This window comes from Lipotes vexillifer, unplaced genomic scaffold, assembly GCF_000442215.2.
Source record: "Lipotes vexillifer unplaced genomic scaffold, Lipotes_vexillifer_v1.1 scaffold299, whole genome shotgun sequence".
In the NCBI taxonomy this organism is placed as follows: Eukaryota; Metazoa; Chordata; class Mammalia; order Artiodactyla; family Lipotidae; genus Lipotes; species Lipotes vexillifer.
In genome coordinates, this window is record NW_006784347.1 from 1,755,235 (window position 1) to 1,766,725 (window position 11,491).

Sequence of the window (11,491 nt, forward strand, 5' to 3'; positions counted from 1 at the left end):
TCCCTCCCTCCTCCCTTCCTCCCCCCCTTCCTCCCTCCCTTCCTTTCTTTCTTTCAGCAAAGGTTTATTGGGCATCTACCTATGCCGGACATTGTTCCAGGCCCTGGAGACGCAGTAATCCATAAGACAGACAAGGTCCCCGCTTTCATGTAACTTACATGAAGTGGGGAAGACAGATAATTAAAAGGTAAGCAAACAAACAACACACACAAACACACAAACCTAATTGCATGTCGTAACAGATGATACAAAGAAAATTAAGCAGGGGAAGGGGATGGAGTGTCCTGGGAGGGAGGGCTGTCGTTGAGGGGTGCTAGTAAAGGTGGTCTGACGAGAGAAGTGAGGGCGCAGCCACGTGAAGGTCCAGGGGAGGCTAATTCCAGCCGAGGAAAGAGGAGGGAAGAAAGGCAAAGGTCCCAGGACAGGAATGTGCGCGGCGTCTCCATCCCACCCGTCCTCCCCCAGCCGCATGTGCAGACAGGAAAGCAGGGATGTAAACAGGTCGTTAGAGGGCAGAGGTTGAAGATGTGAGGTGTGCAGCAGGGACCCCACCAGAGGCTCCTGGGACGTCTGAGAAGTGTCTCTAGGCACATAGTTGTGGTTGTGTCTGAGCCCTGACCATGTCTGTCACCCACTGGAGAATCCAGACATCAGTCCCGGTCAGTAGGGCACCACCAGGCTCCCCTGGTCCAACCCAGGTTTACCTGTGGCTGGTGGTACGGCCCGAGGAGGAGGCATTGGAGCCCAGCCCCGGCATGACATCCACCCAGGCCAGCGCTCCCCTCCAGACAAGAAACCATGAGGAGGTGTGTTTCCCAGTCATGTCCTCAATCCCACCTCCCCACTTTTCTCCGAGTCCATCAGTCATTGAATCTCAGTGAACAAACACTGAAGACGTGCTATGTGAGTGCTAGGCGCGTTGTGGAGAGCAAGAAAGACCCAGGAGGGCAAGGGTGTGAGGCCGGGGGTGAGGACTGGCTAAAGCTTGGGGTGGTGTCAGCAGAGACATGAAGGGGGTGGGCGTGAGCTGCTGATGACAGCCATCTAATTGCCTCCACTAACCAGCCATAAACCATGCAGGGCCAGGACTCCTGCACTTTGTTCAGAGCCTGTGACAGCTGAGAGCTCATCTTGGCTCCTAAAGCTATTCCGGCTCTGGCTCCACACCCCCTGTTTCTCAGCCACACGCCTCATGCTAGGAGTGTGCTGAGGATGTGGAGGCCACCCTGAGCCGAAGGTGTGGAGTGACAAAGCCGTGGCCCCAAGGATGCCCCTGGCGGGAGATGGGCAAAGGCACAGGCAGTGCTGTAGCTTTGTGATGACCCTCTCCCAGAGTAGAGTGCAGCTGAGCCCAGAGGAGCAGAACGAAGGGGACGACAGTCCAGGCACTGTCCCAGATGAGGGCGCTAAGGCTGGTGACTCTTCCAAGGTCATAGCCAGTCAGCAGCCTGCTTGTCCTGAGGCAGCGGTCTTGCTCTGCCCGGCCCCGCTCTGCCCCGCCCCTCATCCTTTGTACTTCTCTTGACCTCGGCCATCACCTCCTGCCCGAGTGCTCCTATCAGGCCATCTGGTCCTTAATTTGAGAGCAGATTAGATTAGAAGGTACCCTGTCCTTAGCTCAGAACTTCCCTCACACAAGAAGCCACACTCCTCTGATCCCTCCCAGCCAGTGGGAGACCCTAAGAGCTGGGCTGGTGCCAGGGAGAACCACGCCCCTCAGCTGGTCCCCTAGTCTCTTGCCTCATGGCCTCCTGTGGGCAGTCATGCCTCCTGCTCTTGAAGGGATCCAACCTCCTGCTCCTGCAGCAATGGATAGCTCAGGTCTTCTGGGTAGCTCACCCCAAAGCTCCAGGGCCCATAAATGATGACCCTAAGTGCCATCTCTCAGGTTCCACGGACTAAGGCTGTTGGAAGGCAAGGATACTGCTTGGAGTCATCATCCATCCCATTGTCTGTGGTACCTTCACAGCTTGGAAGGCAATGTCAAGTCCAAACGGGTGTAACTTTGAGTGCTGTCATCCACCTTGAGGAGTTTTTCTCCCCTTCCACAGGCCTCTCTTCATCTGATAAACCCAGGCACCTCCAAGAGCTTATTTTGGCCCAGGGCTCAGTCCTGGCTTCAGCTGGCCACAGAGTCAAGACCAATGGTGCCAGTTGCCAATTGCCAGTGAGCCCAGCTTCTAAGCTCTTTAGAGACCCTATGCTCTGTTTCCCGCCCCCCATGGCCTTGCTACAGTGCTCAGGTGGCCAGGTTAGCAGCCGTCATGTGCAGTGAACAGCACCAGCTACCCCGCAAGATGACTGAGTCCAACTGGGCCCTCTGCGGAGCCCGGCCCCATCCACGTTCCTCCACGGAGAGGTTTCTCCCCAGCAGCCCCAGCGCCTCCCTGCCCAGCTGGCCATCAGAGAAGGTCTGCTAAGGCAAAAGGGTCTCAGCTCAGGTTCTTTCTTCCTCTTACACACATTAGTCAACCCACCCACACCCCTCTCAAGGGGCGTGACCTGAGGTGGCCTCTGCCCAGCCACAGAAGGCCACTGCTTCCATCTCCTCAACAGACTTTCTTCTTCTTTTTTTTTTTATAAATTTATCTTATTTATTTATTTTTGGCTGCGTTGGGGCTTCGTTGCTGTGCATGGGCTTTCTCTAGCTGCGGCGAGCGGGGGCTACTCTTCGTTGCGGTGCGCAGGCTTCTCATCGCAGTGGCTTCTCTTGTTGCGGAGCACGGGCTCTAGGCACGCGGGCTTCAGTAGTTGTGGCACGTGGGCTCAGTAGTTGTGGTGCACGGGCTTAGTTGCTCTGTGGCATGTGGGATCTTCCCGGCCCAGGGCTTGAGTCCGTGTCCCCTGCATTGGCAGGCAGATTCTTAACCACTGCGCCACCAGGGAAGTCCCCAGACTTTCTTCTTGATGTCTGCATAAAAGGCCCTCTCAGGACTTCCCTGGCGGCCCAGTGGTTAAGACTCCGTGCTTCCATTGTAGGGGGCGCAGTTTCGATCCCTGCATGGGGAACTAAGATCCTGCATGCCGCGCGGCACGGCCAAAAAAAAAATGGCCTTCTCAAGTGGTACCTGCTAAAGCAAAGCAAACTACGCCAAGTTAACTAAAAGACAATTTAGTCTTTTTTCTCCCTTAGGGGCCCCTTCTCTGACCCATCCTTGATGCCTTCCAGGGAGTTTGATTATTGAAGGGTCCCAGGGAAGGGATGTGGAGACCAGGATGCTGCTGGAGATGGCAAGGGGGCTGCAGGCCTTTCAGGGGCCCTGGGCATTCAGAGGGCCTTGCTGGGCCCTGGACATGTAGAGGTGGGGGCAGACCCCAAAGGTGCATTTGCCTCCTGCGTTCTGGGTCCCATGATGGAGACCGTATTAGAGGGCAGCAGGAGGATGCCTGTCCCCAGCCCAGCAGGAGGCTGTCCAGACCCCCGGCTCCAGGCTTCCGCTGCCCACCATTCCAATGACAGCTCTCCTTCCTGACCCCCTTCTCTCTGGGTCCCCCACGTTGCCCTCTCTGCTGCCACAACGGGCCTTGTTTTGTTTCCCCTTACTGCCTCTCTCTCTCTCAGTTTCTCTCTCTGTCTCTCCCCCTTCCCTCCACCTCTGGTTTCCTGTCTGACCAGATGTCTCCTGGGCTTCCAGGAGGGAGATGATGATCTCCAGCATTTCAGGGCCAGGGTGGTTTCACTTGTTTTCCTGGCCCTCCTGGGAACAATGAGTGAGATACACACAGGTGCCGGGTAGCACTTTAGGGCCTGTTAAGATTCCGAGCTCTGAGCTGGGCCCCACTGGGGTTGGGGAAGAGTCGCTGGCACCCAACTGGGCCTTCAGAGCAGGAGAGAGCTGGCCGTGCCCTGGCCTGACAGCTGAGGCCAGCGGAAGCCTGGACACCTCCACCCACTGCCCCTCACCACCACACACTCAACCTGCTGCGAAGAAGGCTGGAATTCATTCATTCTAGTCAGGCTCTCAGCAAACCTCCAAGTACATGGGTGGCTGGGCCTGCACCAGGCTCTGGAAATGTGAATATGATGGTGCTGCAGACATACTTTTTGAGAAGGAAGGTCAGGCCTGAGGAACGGTGGGTGATGACCAACACTGGGTCAGGGGGTGAGCATTGCAGACAGAAGGAATGAATGGCAGGAAAGACTGAGGAACCTAAGAGATCAGGGTCTGCTTGGCACGCCAGTGGGGCGAGCTTCCATCAACCCCTGAATTGTCAGAACAAAAAAGGAATCTGACTAGACTTGCAGACATTTTTTAGTTTGCCAAGTAAGGACATTAAGGGAAAAAAATCCATCATTTTTCTCTCAGCACCATTTTATAAAAGAAGTATTTTCACTATAAAAAAAATAGAATACTTAGAATAAAAGATACTGTGACCAAGAAAGGACAGCTGGCAACTTGGCTGATGTATGCCAATCGATTTTGTATATCTCACTATTCTTGTTTGTCTTGCTTTATTGCTGACTATCGAACACTTTATCAAAGGCCAGACCAGCCAGTGGACTGGCCTCTGGGAAGTGCTGACAGAGGGGCCTCTAGAGGCAGGGCAGGAGATGGGGACCTGGAGGAGGCAGGGGCCACACCAGGAAGGACTTTGGACTATGCACTCTGGAGTTTGGATTTTATCCCCCAGCTGATGTGGAGCCAGGAGGGGCTCTCGGGGAACAGATGCTGTGGTCAGATCCGTGCTTTGGGACAAACATTCATTCTCACAGCTGTAAGGATGGACCAGAGGGAGAGAGACGGGGGATCCCGGCAGAGGGAGCTGGCAGAAATGATGAGGGTCTGTCCCAAGGCGGGGACAGTGGTGGGACTGGAGAAGGGGGAGGAGCTAGGAAGAGGAAGGTGTCATCCCGCTCTCACATTCACGTTCTCACAGGGACTGTGAACAGAGATAATCTCACTAGGGGCAGAACCTGAGGAAGTGGGCTTAGGATTTGGGATTAAAGATAAGAACATCCTGACTGTAAAGAATATGAAACATGACACGTCGGTGAGAGTAGACCAAGGCAGTGAGCATTCTGGAAGGCGGGGGAGGAGTGAGCAGTGGGGCAGCTCACAGTGGGGGCACTTGTCTGACTTTGCACTTGGGCTCCACCTCTTGTGCGACCTTAGTCAACTTACTAACTTCTCTGTGCCTTAGTTTCCTCATCCATAAAATGGGAACCGAATAGTACCTAACTCATAGGGTTGCTGGGAGGTTTACATTAATTAAGAATATGTAAAGCGCTTAGATACCCAGCTCCATAGAAATGATCTGATATTAATGTACATTGTCACATCCCCAGCACTCACACAGCCCCCAGAGAATAGGAGGGATTGTTAATGTTGGTGAAAATACTAGGCCTGGCTTCGTGGAAGGCCCTGGGTTCGGAGCCTGCCTTCCGGGGTGCTGGGCAGGGTTTTGAACCCTCCTAGGCTCTCTTGGGGCAGCTCTTACCTGCCACTGCCACACCCACCTAACGCTAATTGAGATAGAAACTTGGTGAGCCTGTGACTGAGCCCAGGAGTGGGAAGGGACTCGACACCTCCTGGAAGGTTCTCTGGGGTGGATGCCTGGTCCAGTGGCAGGAGGCAGGCAGAGAAAAGGGGGCAGAGGGTCTGGGGGCCGCAGGAGGGAGAGCAGACTGGAGGATGCCTGGTGGTGGCAGCAGTGAGAAGAGCTGGCTGCTCAGTCACCCACCTCCTCCCAGCGAAGGACCAGTGCCCTCCAAAACCAAGTCCTCATCTCCTTGCCTCCCACCCCCCAAGTCTGCTTCTAGGATGTTTGCTGCCTGGGAACGTGCCTTTCAAGGCACCATCACCCCTCAGCTCCTCCCCGCCCTGCCCTCATCCATTCGGCCCCTGTCTCCCTCAGCAGACCCTGAATCTACCACCTCCCTCAGTCTCTGGGGGACCCTGAGCCCTATCTTCTCCTGCCACCTCTGGGCCTCCAGAGTTTGCTAATCACTTATCTTCACTGAACACCCTGAAATGCAGTTGTGGCGTTGGCACTGCCCTCTTCGAGCCCTTCCTTAGGAGGAAGTCTGACTGCCCACCTTGACTTGGCAGCCGCAGCCTACTCTCCAGAACCCTCTCACATCCGTGTGCTGACTGGGGGAAACTGCTTTCTCTTTCATCTGCTTCAAATGTCAATCCTCCAACGACTGACCTGATCAAGTCCTACCCCTCCTTTCATGGCTCAGCCCAAGCAACACCCCCCAGAGGGGCACAGGGCCTGTCACCACTTTGGGAATTGCTGTTAAACATCCAGAGAAGGCTCCCCTGGTGGCGCAATGGTTAAGAATCCGCCTGCCAATGCAGGGGACACGGATTCCAGCCCGTGTGCCACAACTGCTGAGCCTGCCCTCTAGAGCCCATGAGCCACAACTACTGAGCCCACGTGCCACAACTACTGAAGACCGCGCGCCTAGAGCCTGTGCTGGCAACAAAGAGAAGCCACCGCAATGAGAAGCCCGCACACTGCAATGAAGAATAGCCCCTGCTCGCCACAACTAGAGAAAGCCCGCATGCAGCAACGAAGACCCAACGCAGCAAAAAATAAATAAATTTATATATTAAAAAAAAAATCCAGGGAGTCTCTGCGCTCCCAGTACGGGGGGTGCGGGTTCCATCCCTGCTCGGAGAACTAAGATCCCACATGCCACGCCAGAATCCCTAAAGAAAACATCCAGGGATTCTGTGTTGGTGAGACCATCTTCAGCACAAGCACAGTGCCTGCACCCCATAGTCTCAAGAGAAATGTGCAGAGGAACCAGTGAATGAAAGAAAAGGAGGGAGACATTTTTTTTCTTTTACATCTTTATTGGAGTATAATTGCTTTACAATGGTGTGTTAGTTTCTGCTCTATAACAAAGTGAATCAGCTATACATATACATATGTTCCCATATCTCTTCCCTCTTGCGTCTCCCTCCCTCCCACCCTCCCTATCCCACCCTCCCTATCCCACCCCTCTAGGTGGTCACAAAGCACCGAGTTGATCTCCCTGTGCTATGCGGCTGCTTCCCACCAGCTATCTATCTTACGTTTGGTAGTGTATATATGTCCATGCCACCCTCTCACCCCGTCACAGCCCACCCTTCCCCCTCCCCAGAGGGAGACATTTTTAATGAAGACCAGGCAAGATTAGGCAAGAGGAGACAGGACAGATGTGAGTTAAAGGTTACTCAGATGTTCCCGACCTGGGAGACAGACCTGACCGTCACCGCCCACAGCTGTGGCAGAGCTGGGCCTCAGCCTGGGCCTGGAGGGATGTGGTGCACCTCCCCTTCCCCTGCTTCCTGGGGTCAGGGGCCTGACATCCCAAAGGCAGAGCACAGCGCAGACAGCGTCCACGGATGCTTAGTTGCCATAGGGCACTGTCCTGGGGATGCCAACATTTTTTAAAAAACAATACCTTGCTGACTAAACCTGCGCTTGACATGGAGCTGAGGGGGAGAAAAAAGTGAGACATGAAAGTGAAGAAAATTTTCTCAAAAGATAGGATTGCTGAGTCAAAAGCAGTAAGATTGAATTTTACATATTTTCTGCGTTCAGACAAGGGGGAAGTCAGATACACATAAACAAACTGGTAATTTTTCACATGAAAAAAAAATCTAAGGGTTTTCATCAAATCCCAGGTTCAGTACGAGCCACAGGGCCGATGAGGCTGCCAGAACAGCCACGGCCCTCGGGCTGCACCAATAGACTCACATTAACTGGATCAGGACCCCTCTGCACCAGCGCTGAGGTTAGACTAGCCCTGGGGTCTTTCTCAAACATGGGTGTGCGGTTTACCAGGAATATGGAAGCCCTGCAAACCATTCACAGGAGGATGAGCAGGTACGGAGAGATCTGGAAACCATCTCTTCCCGGGAATCACTGGAGGTGATGGATTTCTCCTGGAGAAAAGGAGACCTGGATAGACAGACCTCTCCTGTTGGAGGATGGTCGTGCCAAAGAGAGAATAGACGAAGTGTTTCTCTAGAGAGCAGAGTGAAGAACAATAAGTATAAGTGGTGAAGCAGGAGACACAACAGAAGAAAGCAGTTCCTAACAGCCGGAGCAATCCAGCCCACCAAAGCGGTGAGCTTCCTGTCCCTGGAAGTGTTCTAATGGAAGCAGGATGGTGTCAGGGATATCATGGCCATCACTGGCAAGAGACCAGCGTTTCCTAACCTCTCTTGCCCTTCCAAACATCCCGTTGTTCACGAATCCCATGTTTTATAATAATGTATCTATTTAATAAATTGTACTTATTCAAAGTAAAATTTATTCCATTTTAATAGTCAAAAACCTGTGTATTGTGAGTTATCTGATGCTTAGCCAGGCTTGGGGCCCACTGAACAAGGAAGGAAGACGTGCCTCTACGAAGAGGAGGTTGTGCCTTTCCTCCCAAGCCACGATTTTCCAGTAACTCACCAAAGTGACCAACACAACAGCAGGGAGGAGAGGCACTTACTGTATGTTCTCCAGGCCTTTCAGAAAACAAGGAGCTGTTCCTTCGGCCACATTCACGTGAATCTACAAGAAAGGTGATGTTGTAGACGTGAAGGGAAGGGGCACCGTTTAAAAAGGAACGCCCCACCAGTGTCCCCATGGCAAAACAGGAGGAGTCTACAGTGCACACAGCGTGCGGCTGGCATTGTTGTAAGCAAACAAGATAAGGGCAAGATTCTTGGCAAGAGAATTCAGTTATGATTTATCTCTTCCCTCTTGCGTCTCCCTCCCTCCCACCCTCCCTATCCCACCCCTCTAGGTGGTCACAAAGCACCGAGTTGATCTCCCTGTGCTATGCGGCTGCTTCCCACCAGCTATCTATCTTACGTTTGGTAGTGTATATATGTCCATGCCCCCCTCTCACCCCGTCACAGCCCACCCTTCCCCCTCCCCAGAGGGAGACATTTTTAATGAATGCCACCCTCTCACCCCGTCACAGCCCACCCTTCCCCCTCCCCAGAGGGAGACATTTTTAATGAAGACCAGGCAAGATTAGGCAAGAGGAGACAGGACAGATGTGAGTTAAAGGTTACTCAGATGTTCCCGACCTGGGAGACAGACCTGACCGTCACCGCCCACAGCTGTGGCAGAGCTGGGCCTCAGCCTGGGCCTGGAGGGATGTGGTGCACCTCCCCTTCCCCTGCTTCCTGGGGTCAGGGGCCTGACATCCCAAAGGCAGAGCACAGCGCAGACAGCGTCCACGGATGCTTAGTTGCCATAGGGCACTGTCCTGGGGATGCCAACATTTTTTAAAAAACAATACCTTGCTGACTAAACCTGCGCTTGACATGGAGCTGAGGGGGAGAAAAAAGTGAGACATGAAAGTGAAGAAAATTTTCTCAAAAGATAGGATTGCTGAGTCAAAAGCAGTAAGATTGAATTTTACATATTTTCTGCGTTCAGACAAGGGGGAAGTCAGATACACATAAACAAACTGGTAATTTTTCACATGAAAAAAAAATCTAAGGGTTTTCATCAAATCCCAGGTTCAGTACGAGCCACAGGGCCGATGAGGCTGCCAGAACAGCCACGGCCCTCGGGCTGCACCAATAGACTCACATTAACTGGATCAGGACCCCTCTGCACCAGCGCTGAGGTTAGACTAGCCCTGGGGTCTTTCTCAAACATGGGTGTGCGGTTTACCAGGAATATGGAAGCCCTGCAAACCATTCACAGGAGGATGAGCAGGTACGGAGAGATCTGGAAACCATCTCTTCCCGGGAATCACTGGAGGTGATGGATTTCTCCTGGAGAAAAGGAGACCTGGATAGACAGACCTCTCCTGTTGGAGGATGGTCGTGCCAAAGAGAGAATAGACGAAGTGTTTCTCTAGAGAGCAGAGTGAAGAACAATAAGTATAAGTGGTGAAGCAGGAGACACAACAGAAGAAAGCAGTTCCTAACAGCCGGAGCAATCCAGCCCACCAAAGCGGTGAGCTTCCTGTCCCTGGAAGTGTTCTAATGGAAGCAGGATGGTGTCAGGGATATCATGGCCATCACTGGCAAGAGACCAGCGTTTCCTAACCTCTCTTGCCCTTCCAAACATCCCGTTGTTCACGAATCCCATGTTTTATAATAATGTATCTATTTAATAAATTGTACTTATTCAAAGTAAAATTTATTCCATTTTAATAGTCAAAAACCTGTGTATTGTGAGTTATCTGATGCTTAGCCAGGCTTGGGGCCCACTGAACAAGGAAGGAAGACGTGCCTCTACGAAGAGGAGGTTGTGCCTTTCCTCCCAAGCCACGATTTTCCAGTAACTCACCAAAGTGACCAACACAACAGCAGGGAGGAGAGGCACTTACTGTATGTTCTCCAGGCCTTTCAGAAAACAAGGAGCTGTTCCTTCGGCCACATTCACGTGAATCTACAAGAAAGGTGATGTTGTAGACGTGAAGGGAAGGGGCACCGTTTAAAAAGGAACGCCCCACCAGTGTCCCCATGGCAAAACAGGAGGAGTCTACAGTGCACACAGCGTGCGGCTGGCATTGTTGTAAGCAAACAAGATAAGGGCAAGATTCTTGGCAAGAGAATTCAGTTATGATTACTCCGTCAGCCAAGACAGCTTCCCGAAACGTGGGAAAGAAAATGATCAGAAAAAGAAGGAAGAAATTTACTTGCGTTCAACTGAAGCGCCAGCCTGCTCCACCCAGAGAGTCCCGCTTTGTGAGAACCAGTGAGAGGAGCCTGCACTGCTGGAATGCATTCCCTGTGAATTCATGGCTTGATAGCTGTAAAAAAGTAAAAGACCTCTGGACTGTGGGGAAAAAAAAAGAGAGAGAAGGAGAAGAGAGGGAGAGGGAGGGGAAGGGAGGAGGTTGTGCCAGAGCTGGGATTTGAGGAGTGATGCGGTTCCACGAGCAGATGAAGGGAAGTCTTTGCAGCCAGGACAGACTCAGGGGTGAAAACGTGAGCTCCAGAACAAACTACTGAGTGTAAAGCGGGACTGAGACGAGGCTGGATGCAGGAGGCCGTCCATGCTCTGCTCAGAGCTTATCAGTTCAGTAGGGACCATGCAGAGGCTTTGACCAGGAAATAGGCATGATCTGCAAGGAATGGAGAGAAGCTAGCCAAAAAAAGGAAAAACAGAGAAAAGAAAGTAAGACCTTCTCTTATGAAAAGACACCACAAGGAAATTCAAACGAGTTACATACTGGGAATGATTTCTGCAACACATTTAAATGACACAGGACTAATATTCAGAATATATAAAGAACTGTGTGAGTTGACAAGGAAATGAAAAAAAAAAAAAGGCAAAGGAAACAAACAGGAATAGCACAGAAGAGGAAGTACAATTGCCCCACAAACATATGAAAAGATGTTCAACCTCATTAGCAGCGAAGGAATGAAAATATGTCATGCCCACAAAAATGGCACAAATTTAAAAATAGGAGAACACTAAGTGTTGATGAAGATGTGGGGCAGTGTGCAAACTCCCATCCACTGCTGACAGGAGTGCAAATCAGTACAACTATTTTAGAAACCAGTTTGACATTAGGACCCCCTTGAAC